At 33.3% G+C, this 21854-nt stretch overlaps 1 long non-coding RNA gene across 2 annotated transcripts in view; it reads left to right on the top strand.

Annotated features, from left to right (window-relative positions):
- LOC127711424 (uncharacterized) overlaps positions 1-13728 on the top strand; it is a 15326-nt gene extending 1598 nt beyond the window's left edge. Inside the window, exons 2-4 of one of the 2 annotated variants that reach the window (XR_007986696.1) lie at positions 6282-6472; positions 6661-7777; positions 11940-13728. This is a non-coding gene — a long non-coding RNA (uncharacterized LOC127711424). Of the gene's footprint in view, positions 1-6281; positions 7778-11939 lie in introns of both variants that reach the window. The other variant, XR_007986695.1, reaches the window with a different exon arrangement.
- The last annotated feature ends 8126 nt before the right edge of the window (positions 13729-21854 follow it).

Below are 21854 nucleotides of genomic sequence, written 5' to 3'. Positions count from 1 at the left end.
GTAGTGACCTTATTGTTAAGGTCTTTCCACTCCGTTAGGAAACCCCTTATTGTTAAGGTCTTTCCACTCCGTTAGGAAAGACCTTATTGTTTTTCTAATGTTTTTTTTTTTTTCTTCCAGCATTTTTTTGACATGGCCTCCCCTCGTTTCTATTGGAGTTATCAAGACCAAATATGGACCATCGATAGACCTCATCATGAAGTATTACCAGATGAGGGCACGCAGGATTTCATCATCCTCTGTAGAAGTTATCTCCCTTTTATTGGTTTTTTTCAACATGCCCCCCCCCTCGTTGTTTTTAGAGATATCATGACTTTATGTGTAAAATAGGTAGATCTCATCATGATGTATTACCATATGAGGGCACGTAGGATTTTATTATCCCCCTTGAGAGTTGCATCCCCTTGAAGCAATTTCTTTTATTTGCATTTTTCTTAAAAAGTATAAGAGATAAAATTGAATTGAAAATGGCAGCATCTACAGTAACAAATGGCAATGTTAATAAACATAAACAATTAGTATGTTATCAATCCTTATAAGGAGTTATTTCCCTTAAAAAATTTTACACAATTTTTAAAAAATTCTATTTCGAGAACCGGAAGTCATAGAGACTTGGGACCTTCATCAATAATCTTTAATTCGTGCGACCTTTAATTTGCACCCAAGGTCAAAGGTCACTGAGTGCAAAAACAATTTACGCTGCAATTTCAAGCTAACATATTAAGAAAACGATAAGAGTTTGCTGCATACATACTGTGTATAAAACGTTCCTCTCGACGAGCTCTATATTTTATACATTAAGCTCAGAAATGTCCGACCGTCTGTTCAAAAGTTACAACGAGATAATTCTTTAAAGTATAGTTTTGTGTGCATATCTTTTAAAAGGTAACAGATATCAGTTTACTATAAACTGCAAAAATTATCAGTTTTTTAAGACCTTCAGTTTGAGGTCAATGTCAGGTCATGATGAAATTTTACCTTGACCTTCAAAGTGTACTATGACCTTGACCTTGTGACATTTGAAAGGTCAAGTGGTCCTGAGTTGAATGGTGGTAGTCCCATGTCTCTACGACTTCCGGTTCTCAAGTTTGGTATTGCATCATATATTTGATGATTCATCGTGACCTTGATGAACTTTGGAATTGTCCCATATTTAGTCTACAATGTTGTCCTTCAACTGCAGATCATTTATCATTTAACAGATTTGAAATATCTATTGTCGTTTTAGAGATAATGAAGTTTGAAATTTTGCAAGCGGAGTCATGTATTTCTGAAATTTTCAGAAATTGAAGACTTAAACATGGTTATATGTTTGACTAGTTACCAGAAACTTTCAATGAAAAACTAAAAAAAAAAATCAATTTGAAATTTTCATCTTTTACATTGACTTTGTAAGTTTCATAAGATTGAGTTGGGTGGGGTTTTTGAGTGCAGAAAATAAATTGTCTTCTAAGGTAAGATTGTTATATATCAAATGAAAGGTCATAATGTGTACATTTCAAATATCAAATTCCTGTCCTCCAAAAATGAGGTGGATGGGGTTATTAAGTGCAAAAATCAAACTTTCTAGAACATGGCGTTGTCGCATATCATATGAAAGATCATCAAGTCTACATTACATATATCATACTTCCGATATCAAAAATGTAGGCGGATGGGGTCATAAAGTGTAAAAAGTGAAAATTTTCAGAAGGTATGCTTGTCGTATATCAAATGAAAGGTCTTAAAGAGTACATTACAAAAACATCACTTTTACAGGAAAGACCTTTCAATTGTTTTACAAACAATTGAGATACTAGTTCTAATGTTTTTTTTTCTTCCAGCATTTTTTTGACATGGCCTCCCCCCGTTTCTATTGGAGCTATCAAGACCAAATATGGACCATCGATAGACCTCATCATGAACTCTTACCAGATGAGGGCACGTAGGATTTCATCATCCTCTTTGAGAATTATCTTCCTTTTATTGTTTTTTTTTTCAACATGGCCCCCTCGTTGTTTTTGAAGATCTCATGACCTTATTTGGACAATAGGTAGATCTCATCATGATGTATTACTATATGAGGGCACGTAAGATTTCATCATCCCCTTTGAGAGTTATATCCCCTTGAAGCAATTTCTTTTATTTGCATTTATCTTAAAAAGTATTAGAGATAGAACCGATTTGAAAATGACAACATATACAAGAACTGATGGCAATGTTAATAAACATAAACAATTATTTGTTATCAACTCTTATAAGGAGTTGTTTCCCTTAAAAAATTATGCACAATTTTTGAAAAATTCTATTTCGAGAACCGGAAGTCGTAGAGACTTAGGATCTTCACCAATAATCTTAAATTCATGTGACCTTTAATCTGCACCCAAGGTCAAAGGTCACTGAGTGCAAAAAAATTTACGCTGCAATTTCAAACTTACATATTAAGAAAACGATAAGAGTTTGCTGCATACATACTGTGTATAAAATGTTCCTCTCGACGAGCTCTACATTTTATACATTAAGCTCAAAAATGTCCGACCGTCTGTTCAAAAGTTACAACGAGATAATTCATAAAAGTATAGTATTGTGTGTATATCTTTGAAAAGAAAACAGATTTTAACCTACTATAAACAGCAAACATGATCAGTATTTTAAGACCTTCAATTTGAGGTCAATGTCAGGTCTTGATGAAATTTAACCTTGACATTCAAAGCGAACTATACCCTTGACCTTGTGACATTTGAAAGGTCAAGTGGTCCTGCGTTGAATGGTGGTAATCTCATGTCTCTACGACTTCCGGTTCTCAAGTTTGGTATTGCATCATATATTTTATTATTCATTGTGACCTTGATGAACCTTGGAAGTGTCCCGATTTCTACAATGTTGTTCTTTAACTGCAAATCATTTATCACTTAGCAGATTTGAGATATCTGCTGTCGTTTTAGAGATAATGCAGTTTGAAACTTTGCGAGCGGAGTCATGTATTTCTGAATGAACAACAGCTTACCACCTGAAATTTTCAGAAAATCAAGAGTTTAACATGGTTATATGTTTGACTAATTACCAAAACCTTTCAATGAAAAACTTTAAAAATAAATCAATTTGAAATTTTCATGTTTTACATTGACTTTTTAAGTTTCATAACTTCTATTTATACAATTGATATTGGATCATTTTTGGCACTTTGCCAAATGGGGTCATTTAGTATATCAAATTGAATGTCTAAATGAACCCTACCCAAATATGAAAATTTTAAACCCCCTTTTCATCCCAGTGGGAAGGATGGAGTCATTTAGGGCAAAAAATTAAAACTTCTCAGATGGTTAGGTTGTCGCATATCAAATGTAAGTCCATAAAGCGTACATTTCAAATATCAAATTGACGTCCCCCGAAAATGCGTTGGGTGGGGTCATTGAGTGCAAAAAATACAATGTCTCATAAGGTAAGGTTGTCATTTATCAAATGAAAGGTCATAATGTGTACATTTCAAATATCAAATTCCTGTCATCCAAAAATGAGTAAGATGGGATTATTAAGTGCAAAAAACAAACTTTCTAGAAAATGATGTTGTCGCATAGCAAATGAAAGGTCATTTGGTCTTCATTACAAATATCATACTTCTGATCTCGAAAATATTGGCGGAATGGGTCATTAAGTGTAAAAAGTGAAAAGGTTCAAAAGGTATGCTTGTCGTATATCAAACGAAAGGTCGTAAAGATTACATTACAAAAACATCACTTTTACAGGAAAGACCTTTCAATTGTTTTACAAACAATTGAGATACTAGTTTTGTGTATGATATTGGTTTCTTTTAGCTAAAAAAGATGAATAAATAAGACCAAAGGTTTTAAAAAGAAATATTTAAAGGGAATATATGGTGTAAAAAAATACACGATAGCCCCTTTTTTTCCGACGTGTAACTTATATATTTGCCTGTTCGTTTGTATTTACTAAGGATATCTTTGATAGTATTTTTGCCTATTTCTTTTCTCATTTAAATTAAAAATCAGAATTTATGCGTTTTACTTCACACTTATTTCCGACACGACAAGTACAACAGATGTTTATTACAGATAAAAAGATAAATAGTGCGTGGTATTTTAGTCATATATTTAACGAAAATGTTGAGATGCTTTCAATTTGCATGTTGTACATATTTATAAATCTTAGGGTATCTTTTCTTGGATTAAGTGAGATAAAAAAAAGAGATGTATTTTTAATGTTTTAAAAAAACTGAGATAACTTTTAGTATTTTACCGCGATATATTTCCATAAACAAATAAAAATATATGTTTGGTTAAGGTCAATGAGACATCAACCCATAACCGTTTTAAAAAAATCGGTGGCCGAGTTGTCTAAGGAGTCCAAATACTGTATCAATAGCCTGTCAACACTGAGGTTGTCAGTTCGAATACAGCACGTGGCAGGTGCGCTCTATTCCAATCTTTATTGACTACAAAGATTGTAAGTTTTCCTACCGAAGGTCGGTGGTTCTCTCCGGGCACTCCTGCTTCCGCCGATAAAATGTGACTGTCATGAAATAGTACAATATTGTTTGAAAGTGACGTTAAACACCAATCAATCAATTAATCAATCAATCTTTGACTCAGTCAAAAAGTGATTGATTACAACCTTGGAAATTCTTCTTTTTTAAACATTTTATCCAAGATATAAGGTTCGTATTCCCTCAGACAACCACGTTCTGTTTATTTTTGTACACACATTATGTCGTATTCCCTCAGACAACCACGTTTTGTTTATTTTTGTACACACATTATGTTCGGTGTCACTCCATTTTTATACTTTTGGCGAAATTGGCAATTGTTTGTATGCTGAATTTAGTCATATAGTTTTAGACAAACCTACATATTGATAAAAAGAAATGCGAGAGTACTCATCAATGGGACATCAGTCTAACGACACAAATTTCTTTTTGTTCATATAATTGGAATGAAATATAGCCAAAATGTCATGAAATGTAGCTCTTCTATATGAATGCTGCAGTACAACATATTCATTTTATAATGAAATGTATGTATACCTACTTATATCTGGTGTGCATCGTATATATAAAAGGATTTTACACCAATGGATCAATAAACATGCACTTAAATCTTTTGAATAGGGATAAACGAGCTACAAGAAACCATATCAACTTTTATTCAAACGCATCATGTAACAGCAGGTTTCATTACCTGGATTGAAATGAAATACTGTGGGTTTCAAATAACCGATTTTTCAAGTGTGAAATTAATCCTGATATTTGACTTCTCATAAATATGTGACAGCGGAAATTCACGTTTCACTTCTTGTTTCAGTTTTTCATGTTTTATTGTATATATTTATATGTTTTAATAAAAATTCTTATTTTCATGATTTTTATTATAAAAGTTCATTTACAAGTTTTATAACTTTACAGATATCTGATTTCACATGGAAAGATATAGTTTCGTAGCTTTAATCTTCATAGCATTGTTTGGTAAAATTACATTATATAAAGAATTTACAAAGTCAATTAACAAATACTTTTTCACAAAAGATAACAAATAAAGGATTTTATAATTTTGTACAATTTCCTTCTCAACAATTTAGTTAATCCGTCTCTAAGTGACATATGCGAGTTACATGATTCACAGCGTTACCTTAAGTGACGCCGAGGTACCCCACATGATTATTTAAAGTTTTTCCTTTGTTAATCATAAGAAATTCCCCCAAATTAACCTCAGCTGGAAACCAAGCTTGAAAGCTGGACAATCGTTTTTTGTCACTTGCATTGGTGACCAGCAAACAAAGGGGGTGCTCTGGCATTTATGTTTATTTTGTGTTTGTCAGTTATATTTACCTGGCACATTGTACATAGCTTTTGGTTGACTGTTTTATTTGATTTAGAATTACATTAATTGTTTATTCAGAAGCAGGTTTAAATGAGATAAACTTACTTTGGCATTGTTTCCATAGAAACTGTAAAATATACTATTCAAATTATCTCCCTTCATTTTAATTTCATTCCCCCCGTTCAAATTCATATTTATTTCATACCCACAGTACAAATTCATATTTATTTCAAGTGAGCTAATTTTCCCCCTATTCATTTAAAGTGAACTATACTTTTGGGTGGGTTAATTATTCTTATTCGCAATATTCAAATACCAGGGTTACTGATATATTTAATTCTATTCATGTTTCTATATGTATGTTTTTATTAGGTATGTTCATTGTTCATTGTATTGTTATTATACACTTGCATTGGTGACCAGCAAACAATAAACATCTATTTGTATACAAGTTTGTTCTTCTTCCAGTATTCAAAGCTGTTCCCGTTCAGTGCAGTTCCAGCACAAGTACATATAAGCATTACACGGTCACCCACACTATACATTCAAATACTAGCAAGTCCAGTAACCCAGTCCAACCGTACCCAACAAAGTTCACAGATTGGTGGAGCATCAAAAGATACAAGCGGTACCTATGCCAAAAAGAACTATACTTTTGGGTGGGTTAATTATTCTTATTCGCAATATTCAAATACCAGGGTTACTGATATATTTAATTCTATTCATGTTTCTATATGTATGTTTTTATTATGTATGTTCATTGTTCATTGTATTGTCATTATACACTTGCATTGGTGACCAGCAAACAATAAACATCTATTTGTATACAAGTTTGTTCTTCTTCCAGTATTCAAAGCTGTTCCCGTTCAGTGCAGTTCCAGCACAAGTACATATAAGCATTACACGGTCACCCACACTATACATTCAAATACTAGCAAGTTCAGTAACCCAGTCCAACCAAACCCAACAAAGTTCACAGATTGGTGGAGCATCAAAAGATTCAAGCGGTACCTATGCCAAAATCAAGACTAGAACAGAAAGAAACCAATCCATTAAATTCTAAAGACCATCCAGCAACAAGAGCTTTTTCAAGACAGAACACAGACTGAGATACAGTTCAAAGTATCCCAGATAATTTTGAGCAGGATATAGGTTTGGTAATGCTAAATAACGACACAGGTTAAACAACTGTATCAAATGACACTGATTCAGGAGAAGAATCAGACATTGAAGAGTTAGATAATATTTCAGTAAATTCAGATAACTCAATAATTTCATTTAACTTCAATTTAGACTCTGAAATGGCTTCAGGATTATCTTTACAAAAATTCAGTGACGAAAGCTGTTGCGTGCCAGCAATATGGTGGAATCTGTTTGAATCCTACAGAGCGTTACATAATGTTGACAATAATAAGGCATTGTCAGTTCTACCATTACAACTGACAGGACATGCATCGTTATGGTTTCATAACCTTGATGCGAATACAAAAGTCAACAAAGATAATTAAAAGCAGCATTTTTAGCTAGATTTTCAAATACAAAAACAAACCAACAAATATATAAACTCCAACAAACTATTTTAGAAAGCAGTCAGTCGTATTTGGCTCGAGTTCAACAATTAGCTATGGGATCAGAAAATTTAGGAGAAGCTGTTATTGTTGACATTGCAGTTAATGGTTTACAACCGAATTTAAAACAAACAGTAATACAAAAATCACCAAAGACTTTTGAAGAACTCAGAAATTCTTTAGAAATAGATACTAGTGTGGCTAAATGTGCTAACTCTAGTACACCATGCACTTCTCAAGATATTAATGCTATGTTCTCATCTTTTTTAGAGTCTATGAAATCTGTTGTAAAACAAGAAGTGATGGCAGTCACACCTCATTCGACACCAACCCCTAATTATCCTGAAAGACAAGAGACAAGGCAATACAGACAAGATTATGTGTGCTTTGGTTGTGGTAAGTCTTGCCCTTATAGAAGATTATGTCCAGCATTTAATGTTAAGTGTTTCAAATGTGACAGAATAGGTCACTTCAAAGAGGTGTGTGGTTTAAACCTTAGAAGTTATCCTAGGAGCAACAATAGGCAACCCCAACCTTCTCAGGGTAGAAACTTTCCTTCACGTCATCCTAACTCTTCACAATAGGGACACGAGCCTATCCAGTCCCTGGGTAGGCACTCTTCAAAGAGACAGAAGAGACAAGCCCAGACCCCTCCTTCCTTCAAAACTCATACTTCTTTTGGTGAAAACAAAAATATGCAGCAAAATAAAGTTCCAGAAATTGCACAGTTAATGAACGTATCAGGGAACAAAATGTAAATTGAAGTTTGTGGCACATGTCTAGTTGACACAGGTGTACAAATGAGTTGTTGTTCTGCCCAATTACTCCAATTCTTAGGAATAAGTAAGGATAAAATAGAAAATTCAAAAATTAAAAGTGCTATGGGTGTTGGAGGTGAAGTTCATTCTGTACTTGGGTTAGTGTCTCTTCCTCTTATTTTAGGCAATGTTGCTATGAGATACATGTATAATTTTCATGTTTTTGACAAATTACACCATCAAATGATTCTTGGTTTCGACTTTTTACATGATGTTAAGGCTCATATCATATGTGATAGTGAGACTATTTTCATTCCTGATTCATGTTCAAATACTCTAAATGCTTTGGAGTTGAATTCAGGTCTTGCTAGGACAGTGAGTGGTACTTTTATTCCTCCTTTTCATCAGCCTAATATTCCAATTAGCGTTTTTTCTATAAAGAATCAGATTGCTTTACTAGAACCTTTGCCATCTTTACCAAAAATGTCTCTTGCTGGTGCAAAATGTTGTGTTTCTTTAGATGATTCAAATCAGTCGTGCTTAAGAATAATGAATCTAACTAAAGACAAAATTTTCCTTCCTGCAAATTATGTTGTTGCTGCAGTCACTCCTGTTAATTCAGAAGATATAATATCAATGTCTGAGAACAATGATAAAGTCCAAAATCCTGACAATTCCAAGTCCAAAGTTCACACTGAAAATGACCAAAATGTCCTACAATTTAACTTAAGCAATTCAGATCTTACTGAAGAACAAATAGACTTATTAACAATTTTCCTTCACAAAAATAGAAAAGTCTTTGCTGAAAACTTTAGTGAACCTGGGCGCACTCACATTTATCAACACGTAATTGAAACAGATGGTGCTCCTCCTGTTAGAAAGAGATTTTATAGGCAAACTCCACAAGTTTTCGAAGAAATGAACCGTCAAATTGAACAAATAATGAAACATGACATTATTGAAGAGTCTAATAGTGAATGGCAAAGGCCAGTTGTTATGTGTAAGAAGAAATCAGGGGAGATGAGGTTTTGTGTGGACTATAGGTTACTGACTAGATGCACGCGTCAAAATTGATTTCCTTTACCGAGGCTGGAGGATGTGTTCGATGCACTTGGCAAAGCCTAAGCTTCTATTTCCAGTACTTTAGACCTTCTATCTGGATATTGGCAGTTTGATTGGCAGTTTGGCCTTGACCCCAAACTGCACACAAAGAAGCCTTTGTAACTCCTAGTGGTGTCTACCAATGGAAGCGGTTACCATTTGGTTTGGCTTCTGCACCTTCCTCTTTTCAACATTTGCTTACACAAGTCCTCAGATCTCTGAATTACAAAATAGCTCTTGCCTATGTTGATGACATCCTTGATTTCAGCAAATCCTTCCAGGAACATCTTAATCATCTTCAGTTAGTCTTTGACAATCTTATTTCTGCTGGCTTATCTTTTAAACCAGGAAAATGTCTTTTCGCTAGAAAGGAAGTGATTTATTTAGGTCATACAATTTCAAAAGAAGGTGTCAAAGTAGACAAATCAAAGGTAGATGCTGTGAGTTCATTTCCGGTTCCTAAAAACCAAAAACAAATTCGTTCTTTTCTTGGTTTGACAAATTACTAAAGAGCATTCATTGAAGGCTACAGTCACATCCCAACACCTCTCAACCACCTTCTGAGAAATGATGTTCCTTTTGAATGGTCAGAAAAGTGCCAAAAGGCATTTGATCAGCTCAAAAAGGCTCTTTGCTCTGCACCTATTCTTGCTTATCCTAATATTTCCAAACCTTTCATTCTTACTACTGATGCCAGAGGCACAGCTATTGATACATATTAGGTCAGTTAGATTCCAAAGGTCAGTAAAAGGTCATTGCTTATGGAGGTCGGTCATTGACACAAGGTGAAAGAGCCTGGGGTTTCAGTGAATTGGAATGTCTTGCAGTTTTAGAAGGTATCAAATCATATCATGTTTACTTAGCAAACAGTAATCTCAAGGTTTACACAGATCACCAAGCTCTTAAGTGGTTAACTAACATGAAACAGTCCACAGGTCGTTTAGCAAGATGGTCTGTACTTCTTCAGGGATGCAGTTTTGACATTTGTTTTCGTCCAGGGAAGAAAAATGGGAATGCTGATTGCCTCTTGAAAAGAGAGTACTCTGATTTTCAATCTAGTTCTGAACCTAAAGATGTCATTCCTTCTGTAAATCTTACTTCTATCAGTTCACAAGAAAATTCAGAGCCTTTACAGGTAAATTTTGTTTACACTCCTACACATTCTTCCATTCCTTCTGTTATGGCAGTTTCTTCTGAAAATGCTGATGATACAGTGATAGAAACAAATCCTGAGCCAACACAAATACAAGAAACTCACACTGAAGTTATGCCAGAAAACATAGGTCCTTTACAAAAAGAATGTTTTGCCTTTAAAAATGTCTATGCATACCTTGAAAATGGCACACTTCCTGATGAAACAAAACTGGCAAAGAAATTTGCTTAGAAGCAAGTCAGTATGCATTATTAGACAGTATCTTGTACCATTTTTACCAGCCAAGAACACGAGGCAGAAAGAAAGGCCTTTTTGTAAAACAACTTGCATGTCCTCGTCAATTTTGAAATGATCTTCTCAAATCCTATCATGAAATAGGGCACTTTGGTTTTGACAGAACCTATTTAGCTATCAAACAAAAGTACTTCTCTCCTGGTATGTATCAGGCAGTGGCAGATTTCATTAGAGGCTGTGATTCTTGTCAAAGAGCTAAACCACATGTTCATACTTAAAGAGTTCCGTTAACTCCAATGCCTATTACAGACACTTTCGCAAGATGGCACATTGATCTCATAGGTCGTTTCAAAGAAACCAAATTAGGTCATCGCCATATTCTTATTGTAGTATGTGCTTTCAGCAAAAGGACAGAGGCTTTTCCAGTGAGATCTGAAACAGCTGAAAAAATTGCAAATGTTCTTCACAAAGAGGTATTCTCCCGTTACGGAAGTCCCACTAGCCTTGTTTCAGATCGTGGTCAAGGGTTTATGAGTAATCTTGTCTCTGCTGTATTACAAATTTATAATGTGAAACACTTTTTCACAAGTTCATACCATCCTCAGACCAATTCAGTTGCAGAACGAACAAACAAGACTGTCATACAATGTTTAAGAACCATTGTAGATGAAAATCAATCTAATTGGGCAGAACTCCTTCCAGGTATACTCATGGCTTTTCGCATGTCTCCATCAGCATCTTCTTCCAAGTATGTGAAGTTAAACTATTTATTTTATATTTCTTTATACTAAGATTTTATTACAAAGTTTTAAGACAGAATAAGTAGCATGTTTGTTCATATTTATTTATATTTCTTTATACTAAGATTTTATTACAAAGTTTTAAGACAGAATAAGTAGCATTTTTGTTCATATTTATTTATATTTCTTTATACTAAGATTTTATTACAAAGTTTTAAGACAGAATAAGTAGCATTTTTGTTCATATTTATGTATTTTGCATTTATACTTTCCAGTTCATAAATTACATTATTTTTATAGATATAGTAGAAGCCTTAACAGTTTATCTTAATTAAGTTAGTTGCGCAATTTAAAGGGAATACTTTATACACGATATATTTAATAATAGTTACAAGAGTACATTCTTTTAATTCAAGTATTTTCTATAGTTTCAAGAGTTCAGAATAAGTATTCAATGGCGTTTTTGTAAATAGTTTTGTTATTTTTTTTATATGCATGTTTCGATACGCCTTATTTTAATGTGCGTGTTTCGATACGCTTTATTCAATTTCGTTCAAACTATATTCCTTTAGATAATTAAACGATTGCTGTATGTAGCCTTACTTGTAACTATGAAGTTGGATGCAAAAGAGCCGGAATGGAAATTCACCGCCAGCTCTGACCAGGTCTCTGTACAGCTCACTTGGATCAAGGCTAAGGAACCGGACACATTATCCAGGAAAAAGCCTTACATGTATTTATAACACGTCGACAACAGAAAAAGGCAGGCGTAGTAGGATCGACGTTGATGAAGGGTTTGACATCGACAAACTGACCTACTGACCACACAACCGCAAAGAAGCTATAGAAGCTGCCATACTGTCAGAACGGCCAAACACTCTGTACCAGCAACAACATCGCAGTTGGAGTAAGATGAAAGCAAAAAGGCAGGCAGATCCAAATCTGTAATTTCGTACATTAGTCCGCAATATCCAAAAGGATAGCCGGACCCTAAAACCAATCATCATCATGCTCTTCAAAATAATAGTGATGAAATAATTGGTGTGTGAAATGAACTGAGGATGCGAATGACTAAGTTCGAGTTGGATCTTATTATTACTGTTGTTGAAATTGTTCAACTGTATGAAAAAATACAAACAGATAACTTGATTTTCAGTTGTTTTAATATATTAAATATCTTGAATCCCTGTAAAGCGAGAGTACCCAAATTGCACCTATTTTGACAGTTTTTTTTACCTACGTTTACTTATGATCCAGACAAAAGTTTCCATTCTGGGTTTATTTTGTAGATGTATTCTTATATATTTACTATATAATTCCACCAATTAAATTTTGAATCCATATTGAATCATAGAAAAATGGGTTTGAACCGACCTCCAAACGATCCATGATTCTGTAATGAGGAGTATCCAAATGCATCCATGCTTACATTCGAATAACAGATGTTTTGTTTTATTTCTTCAGATATTTAGAACAGTGTGACATAAGTCCATGCTTACTTTTTATTTTTTTAAGAAATGGATGCTTGTGACATGTTTTATTTGCTAATTTTTAAAAGATGACTTTTAGTGAACGTCGCATGGCTACGTTTCCATAGATTTTACTTTTTCCAGTGAATACGTCATCTGATGATATATACAGTGACAATTTTGTGCATATCTACATATATTTAGCTATGTTGAGAGACGTGCATAATGTCAAATCATAAAAATACAAAATGTTTTAGTCTCTAAAAATAACTGTAAGATTTCCGCTGCTTCTTTTGCTAAATAGGTGCAATATGGGACTTGGTGCAATTTGGGTACTGTGACGTTACACTTCAGTACAAATCAAAGAAAAATAATTATCTGGTGGCAGCATTACAACATCAATATTCGGCGAAATTTTGAACAAACTTAAACATACTTTATTCAAATATTTTACATTAAACAACAAGACAACAAAATAAAATAAAAAACAGGGCGAACAGACCCAGGGCGAACGGGTATCAGGGCCAACGGACCCAGGGCGAACAGGTATTTGGACGAACAGGTACATGTACTAGGGCAACGTGAATCAGGGCGAACGGACCCGGATTCGTTATGTTGGAGACTGTTTTGAATAAAGGAGATCAGGTATGAATATTGACACTAAGTCTAGTAAATAATTTGAGAATGAATGCATATAATGTAATTTTATTCTTTTATTCACAATATATATATTGTTGTTGGCTGTGATTCTGACCAGTGCTAATATACTAAATATACATTTACATATACACTGTGATGTTTATTGTTGTAATTATCAATTATGTCAATCAATTGTAACTGATTTTATGGTCTTTATGGGCCCTGTAATTTGGGAAATAAAAATATTCTATTTTATTCTATTCATTATCCAGATCAAAAGATCAGCTTTATGCAATTTCCTCAAGTTATGAAATTTATGAAAATTGTTATTATGATATGTTCTCTAATATTATTATATAGAGGGCATGTAAATAAGAAATGAGCTTCATCTGCAGCCAAGTTGAGTGAGCTGAAAACTTGCATATTCTGTCCTGACGAGGTAGTACAACCAATTTTTCCTTGACTACAAAATATTCTTTCATAACGACCTCTCTCAATTCTGAGACTGTGATTACTTAGTCTAAATCTACATAATCCTTGAATCTTTATAATTTGTAGTTTTTTTATATTAACAAAAATTTTAGTCGAGTTTGAAATTAAAATAGGTTTTCAATTTGCTGTGCTCATCATGAGACATGGGATCTCTTATGCTTTTCCAATTCTTAATAAAATCTAATTTGAGGCAAATTCTTTTAGCAACCTCTTTAATTTGTTTTCACTATATTTTTGGCAAATAGAGAGATCAAAATTTAAAATATCAATGAAGAATTTATTTGCATTATACCAGGAATTGGTTGTAAGTACCTCTCCTGTATGATATTCATTGAAAGCTGAAGACAATAGCTTTGTAGGTGAGTTTACAAGGCGATGTCAATACATACACATGTGGGTTAAACACTATCAATATAAAGTCTCAGTTCAGATAAAACACCAGTATTTGTACAATTTTTTGTTACACCAAGAATGTATTTATAAAATTTGATATTTAGTTTCTCTTGCTCACAATCTTTGTATATGTTGTGTACAAATTGTAATGTTGTACGAATTATAATTCTCACAGAATATTTGTACATGTTATCAATGTTTTATGAACCGCTTAAATCAAATGGATGATACAAGCACGCAGTCTTTTGTTTCGCATATTTCTGTCATATTTCCATGACTACATGATACAGTCTAATACTGAGCATTGGTACAAAAAACATTATAAGAACACAAAACGACTTTTTAAGGATATGATTTTGGTATAAGGAGAAAAATAAAAATAGAATTTAAAGCATTTAGGTGTCCTTATTTCCAGTTTTAGGACAAGGAGAAAAGTATAGTATACGAAATGTTAGGTTGAAGTATATAAATTTGAATTTAAAATATTAAGCTGATAAATTTTAAAAGATAAACTTTTATCACATGGTGCAAAAAGGTATGTGTCAAAAAAACTTATAACGTGTACAAAAACCCTGTTCAAATTATAATTTGTACAAACTTGCATCTTGTACACAACATATATATCATATAAGGAATTATCCCCGGCTTATATAAAAATAAGAAGATGTGGTATGATTGCCAATGAGACAACTCTCCACAAGAGATCAAATGACACAGAAAATAACAATTATAGGTCACCGTATCTTTTAACAATGTGCAAAGCCCATACCGCATAGTCAGCTATAAAAGGTCCCGAAATGACAAATGTAAAACAATTCAAACGAGAAAACCAACGGCCTAATTAAAAATGTACTAAATAATGAACGAAAAACAAATGTGTTACACAGCAACAAACGACAACCACTGAATTACAGGCTCCTGACTTTGGACAGGCACAAACAGAATGTGGCTGGGTTAAACTAATTTCAAGGCGCCAACCCTCCCCTAACCTGAGAAAGTGGTGTAACAGTACAGCATAAGAACAAACTGTAAAAATCAGTTAAAAAAGGCTTAACTCGTCAGATGGATACAAATAAAAACCCATCTAACATAAATACAGAGTGGACTTGGACGGGTACTTGTGCATCCACACAACAGAAAGACATAAAAGTACAGATCTGAGAGTTCAAAGCCAATAACAACTAATGAAAAAAATCATGCATAATAGACTAAAATATCAATCGCTACACATCCAACATCCAATGGATTTAGTGTAAAGACGTCAAACAGTAAGAGAAAAACATGACCTTGTGCAATGCCAAGATACAGGTATCGACAGATTGTAGTACCACGAATGTGCATATGTATATAAAATAATATTTAGTTAAATTTTAATTTACTGATGACAAAATCGATATTATACCAATAAAAACAATATTCAAAGATCTTATTACAGCGTTGAATTGGTAACCTTTTAGAATAAGTTTATTTAAAGGATCGATAAGTTTACCCGGATCGTTTCCTAATTTCCGGGCTCGGAAAACAACATCTCCGTAAAAATGAGGATGTGTTATTACGTTTGAAATAAGTTTTCTACAGGTACAACCAAACTTCAAAACCAAATTTTTATATCTATGGAAGAATTTAGTAAAGGTTTTAAGTAATTTGTGGTAACGAAATCTATGACTTAATAATTTACCAGTAATACATAGATTACGTTCATTGAAACCCAAAACTTTACAACAGACACGGGCATAGCGAACGAGTTGTGATATATAAACACCGTAAGATGTTGCCAAAGGAACATCACCGTCCAAAAAAGGAAAATTAACAATAGGGAACGAATATATATTTGTATATTTCTCGGATTTTGATTGGCTAACGCTCGTCGTTAAAAAACCCATAGCCCCGGGTGTTGCTAACCCATATACGCGGGCGTTGATACCCATTACCCCCGGGAAACTTCACGCGCGTTTTCCTTAGTTCCATGGTTGTTCCCAGTGGAAAATTGAATTTTGTAAATTATCCTTGATGTCTGTAGTTAAATATGTAATACACAAACGATTTTATCCTATAATGCTGATCATTTGCATTCATTTTAGTACATGCATCACTTGGTTGCCACGTCGTCAATGAACGCTACTACTGACCTAGCTATGCAAATGACCCACGTTGACGTCACGCCGTCTATGATGTAACACTCGAAACATTGACCGCCAAATTTGATTAATTCCAGTTTCTGTGTCTCTGGATTAAAAACGTCTTATATTTGACAACATGTAGGGTTCTACCAAAGGGTAGCTATAGAACCCTACACCCCGTCAAAATATGTCAAATTTCCAAATTTCAATAAAACGTTTTTAATCAATGAAAAAAAAACGTTGCTTTCACGTTACACTTTGTGTTAGAAATTCCTAAAACTCGGCAGATTCGGACTAAGACCGGGGATAAATTCGTTATGTACGTTCATGTCCGTAGATATGGGTATTTTTACACCCTTCAGTACCCTGTACACCCTCTGGCTTTGCCTCAGGGTGTACTGGGATACTTCAGGGCGTTAAAATACCCATATCTACGGATATGAACGTAGATAACTTATAATATCTTTTCTTTTTTGGGTCAGCTTTATGAGTCCTCATTTTTCACAGCCATAAAGTAAAATTGGCTTTATAGTATGATCAAAAATATATAAAATGGTTGGAACAGATGACACTGCTGATTTTGTTCTGTTATGAAATTTAAAACTAGCTTTGAGTCCCTTTTCATACAATTTGTTTTGCTTCATTGAACTTGCCATTGTTACACATGACCATTCCAAGATATTTATTAGATTTAGCACATTGTATATCATCCTGTCCTACACAAAAATCTTCTGTAAGCAATCGACCATTTCTATTAAAAATAATAACTTTGGTCTTTTTGATATTAATCTCTATACACCATTCTTTACAGTATTTGGATAAAATTGTTAAGTGATCGTGTTATCCTTATTTAGAGTTTGAAAGTAAAACTAAATCGTCCGCATAAAGAAGGCATGGGATTTTTGAATTATCTAAAGTAACACATTCACAGTTACTTTCTATGACTGAAGGTAGCTCATTAAAAAATAATTCAAACAAATTTGAACTTAAAACACCGCTTGACGTACACCAACCTTTGAATTGAAGAAGTTAGTCATCTTTTGATAAAATCTCACACATAAATTATCATTGTTGTACATGCTGTTCAAAATTCTATTAAAAAATTACCTTCTATATTATTATGTAGCAATTTTAACATAATACCAACGTGAACAACTCTTTCGAAAGCTTTCCGAAAATCAACGAAATATGAATATAATTTTTGTTGCCACAATTCAAATATTTATCTATTATACATTTAGCACAAGAACATGATCTGATGTTCTTGATTTTTTACAGAATCCAATTTGGGTTTCGTGTATTAATTTATGTTCTAATAGAAATTTGTTCAGTAAATTGTTCATTATGGTATTAAAAAGCTTACCAATACTATCGTTATAGCAATGACCTTGTAGTTCTCTGGTTTTCCAGGGTCATCAGATATATACAAAGGACAAATAAAACTTTCTGACCAATACTTTGGATAATAACTAGATCTAGAAATTGCATTGAACGACTTAAAAAAAACAACATTTATTCATGTAAGTTTGAGATGCTTTCAGTATCTCGTTACTTATGTTGTCCATACCTGGACATTTATCCCTTTTTAGTTTAGACATAGCTTTTTGAAGTTCAGAAATAGAAATTTCAATATAAAGTTGGGAAAAGCTTCCTATTTTGTTTTGAACTTCTTTCAGCTTTCTTTTAATTTCATCAACTCTGTCAGAAGTATATTGGGAGATGGAAGTTAATTTTGAAGAATAATTAAACCATGTATCCCATCAATTGCATTTTCAGTTGAAGACTTTTTCTCTTCTCGCAATGAATTAAAACAAGAGAGCAATATTCTTTTGGATTATCAGACTGTAAATGTTCAAGACGGCCTAAGATACTCTGTTTGAACTCTTTCCTTTTCCTTAATTTTGCATATTTTTTATTCAATTTGAAAAATAATCCACGCACTAGAGGATCTTTGGGAAATTTGGACATAAGAATGGCCTTGTCATTCTAAACTAGTACACATTTTTGTATAGACGCCAGCTAAAGCCCGCCTCCGGGCGTGGCCGGGATTTTATCGCTGTGTTGAAGACCCATTGGTGGCCTTGGGCTGTTTTCTGCTCTTTGGTTGGGTTTGTTGTCTCTTCGACACATTCCCCATTTCCATTCTCAATTTTTAATTTTACTTGTCATTTGCAACCTTTTTTAAGGCATTAAGGTCTTGGTCAAACAATTTTTTTTATTTTCAGAGAGCTTTTATGACTTCTTTTAATTTTTCTTTAAAAGAAAGTTTGCACATCTTTTCAGAAATTAAATGAATTTGAGAGGTTGCTAAATCAACATTTTCTGGGGCAAGATTAATTTTATCATTCATAAATTCCTCTATTTCGTTTTGGATAACTGGATGACAAAAAGTCTCTTGAAATTCTCATTCCATATATAACGTGAAGATAAATCTAATAGACCTTCATTTTTTTGTTCTTTTTCATAGCTTGCCAAAACTCGGAAAGATATTTTACAATGACAGTCAGACAGATTTGCTTAAAAATCTATTATCCTGCATATATAATATTTGTGATAATAGTGATTCTGACACAATTACATAGTCCACAACACTGCAACCATTTGGTTTAACACATGTGAAGTTCCAATTACTATTTCCACAGCATCTGTCATTCAATAGTTTTAATTGATTGCATATATTACATAATTCTAGTAATTCTCTACCTCTAGTATCAATTATATTGACTGACTCTCCCCTCAACTACTTAATCAATACCATATGTATCATTGTCTACTGGGATATGAGATACAGAATCGCGTTGGATAAGATCCGGTTCTGAACCTGTTCTTGCGTTCAGATCCCCACTAAGCGCGATGACCCCTTTGTTACTGTATTTCTCAACTATATCTTTTTAATAGTTTCAAAAGGTTACTTGGCTTTCGGGGGCAAAACATATCAAACATGTATAAATATCAATTCTGAGATGGAAAAATTCTTTGCTAAGTTTTATCCATTGATACTCTGACGTACCATCATTCAGTAATTTAACCCCATTCTTAATATTTGATTTAATTAGGATACCATTCCTCCAAAATGTCTACTATATTTGGATTTTTTGCAACAAAATTTGTAAAAAAGGTAATCCTTAAGCACAGTATCTTTATCATAACCCAGATGAATTTCGGTAAAAAATATTGTGTTAGGTTTTTCAATTTGTGCTATGAAATCTTGGTATATGTTCCATGTGCATGTGTTTAGACTGGGTCTCATGTTATAATTTCTGAGATATTATTTACTACTTCTAGCTTTACTAGTGCTATTATTCTGTATGAAAAGAAAAATAACAATAACAGTACTAAATTTCTAAATTCAAATGAGTTCAGATATACTAAATCTGTGGAATTCAAATGAAAGTAAATTTCAAAACGGAAAACATTAATAAAAGTATTTTTTTTTTTTTTAAAGTATTTGACTATAAAAAAGAAAATATCAACACACGCTTAATTCGTGCGTAACCCATCTCTAGCTAAGGGGTTAAATTGAAGGTGACATGAATACGGATATAATGAGGTCGAATTATTCACTTGCAAGTGAATAATTAATCTGCGATGTTTCTTAGCTTATTTTGAAAAATTTGAATCAAACTGGCTTCATAAAGCGAATTATATCATTTCACTATTTCACTTTCATTAATGATTGAACAAAAGAAACTCATTTTTTTATTGTTTATCATATCTCGTAGCTAATACCCCTTTAACAGCGTATTTACAAAATGTTATGTTTACATGATACATTATCACTTTTATAGTTTTATTGGCTTATAATTAATACTGACAGTTAGGAATTTATAATCATCAGATTAGCGGATGTTTCTGTCAATAGATTATTATCTGATCTCACCGCTTCTCATAGTTGACAGCTGCAGTATTCTGTTAGGTTTTATGGGCGTAACTTTCCCATGTCATTATATTACTCTTTGTTTTATATATACTGATGTATTGCAAATGTAATCATTGTGTGTGTGTAGATTGTACTTTGATAAACATGTATACTCTAATGAAATAGTCATCACTGCAACCCACGATAAATATATAACACAAAAGAACCAGAAGGAGACATACCTACCTTACCGATAAGAGACACTAAAAATAAAATGCAACAAATATGTAAAGAAGGAAGAAATATTGAAGATACTTAGGGGACTGAAGGTTGATTAATTTCCGGGACAAGATAGGATCCACCCCAGAATACTCAAAGAACTAGCTGACACAATATCAGCACTATTATGCCTAATTTTCTTCCAATCAATTAGAACTAGGAATGTTCAAAGTAGTTGGAAAGAAGCGCTAATTTTCATAAGGGAAACACAAGTATTACTGGTAACTACAGAACTGTGAGCCTAACATCAGTTGTGTGCAAATTAAAGTAATGGAAACATTGTTACGTGAACAAATTGTTAAACATATGAAAAGCAACAAGTTATTTACTGATCGTCAATATGGATTATATCAGGCAGATCGACGTCTCCTCAATTATCAAATTTCCTAGACCTTTGATAACGGTAAATATATTGATGTTATCTATATTGACTACACGAAAGCATTCGAAACTGTTCCGAGTAAACGACTCATGAACAAACTAAGAGCATATGGCACAGAAAATTCAGTACAAACCATTGGTAGATAGTTTTCTAAGTGACAGGATACAACACCTCTCGATAAACAAACAAAAATTCATCATGGTCAAAAATAACTTCAGGTATACCACAAGGATCTGTGTTTGGGACTTTGCTTTTGTGTTATTTTTATAATCGACTTACCAAACCTTGTCTAGTCTATTCCGAGGTATACCTCTTTGCAGATTTTAACACAATAAGTCAAAACGATGAAACACAACTACAAATTGACTTAAATAAATTATCGCAGCGGAGTAATACTTGGCTATTAAATTTTACTCTGACAAGTGCAAACATATGTATATAGGTAAACCGGGATCTGACCCAGACTCAAAGTTTACACTGAAGTCTACAATACTGCAAAAAGCTACCGAAGAAAGAGACATTGGAGTAAATATTGACTCTGAACTCAATTTCGAAAAGCATATCAGCGAAAAAGTGAACAAGGCAAATTCGATGTTTGCACCACTGAGAAGGAAATTCCAATATTTAGATACATATACATTTGAACCACTATACAAGACACTTGTAAGAACACATGTACAACTAAAGTCTGAAAGCTCAGTATCACTACAAACCAGTAAAAGTCTGAAATGGCCTATATCTGTACTCGACTGTACTGATTTTGACTCGACCAGTCTGAATTGCTCTGTAATTTACTTGATATTACTCGACTGTAGTCTGAGCCATACTTATCAGTCTGAACATGTACTCGACCA

The sequence above is a fragment of the Mytilus californianus genome, unplaced genomic scaffold (assembly GCF_021869535.1).
Source record: "Mytilus californianus isolate M0D057914Y unplaced genomic scaffold, xbMytCali1.0.p SCAF_8, whole genome shotgun sequence".
In the NCBI taxonomy this organism is placed as follows: Eukaryota; Metazoa; Mollusca; class Bivalvia; order Mytilida; family Mytilidae; genus Mytilus; species Mytilus californianus.
This window is presented reverse-complemented; position numbering and strand designations above follow the sequence as displayed.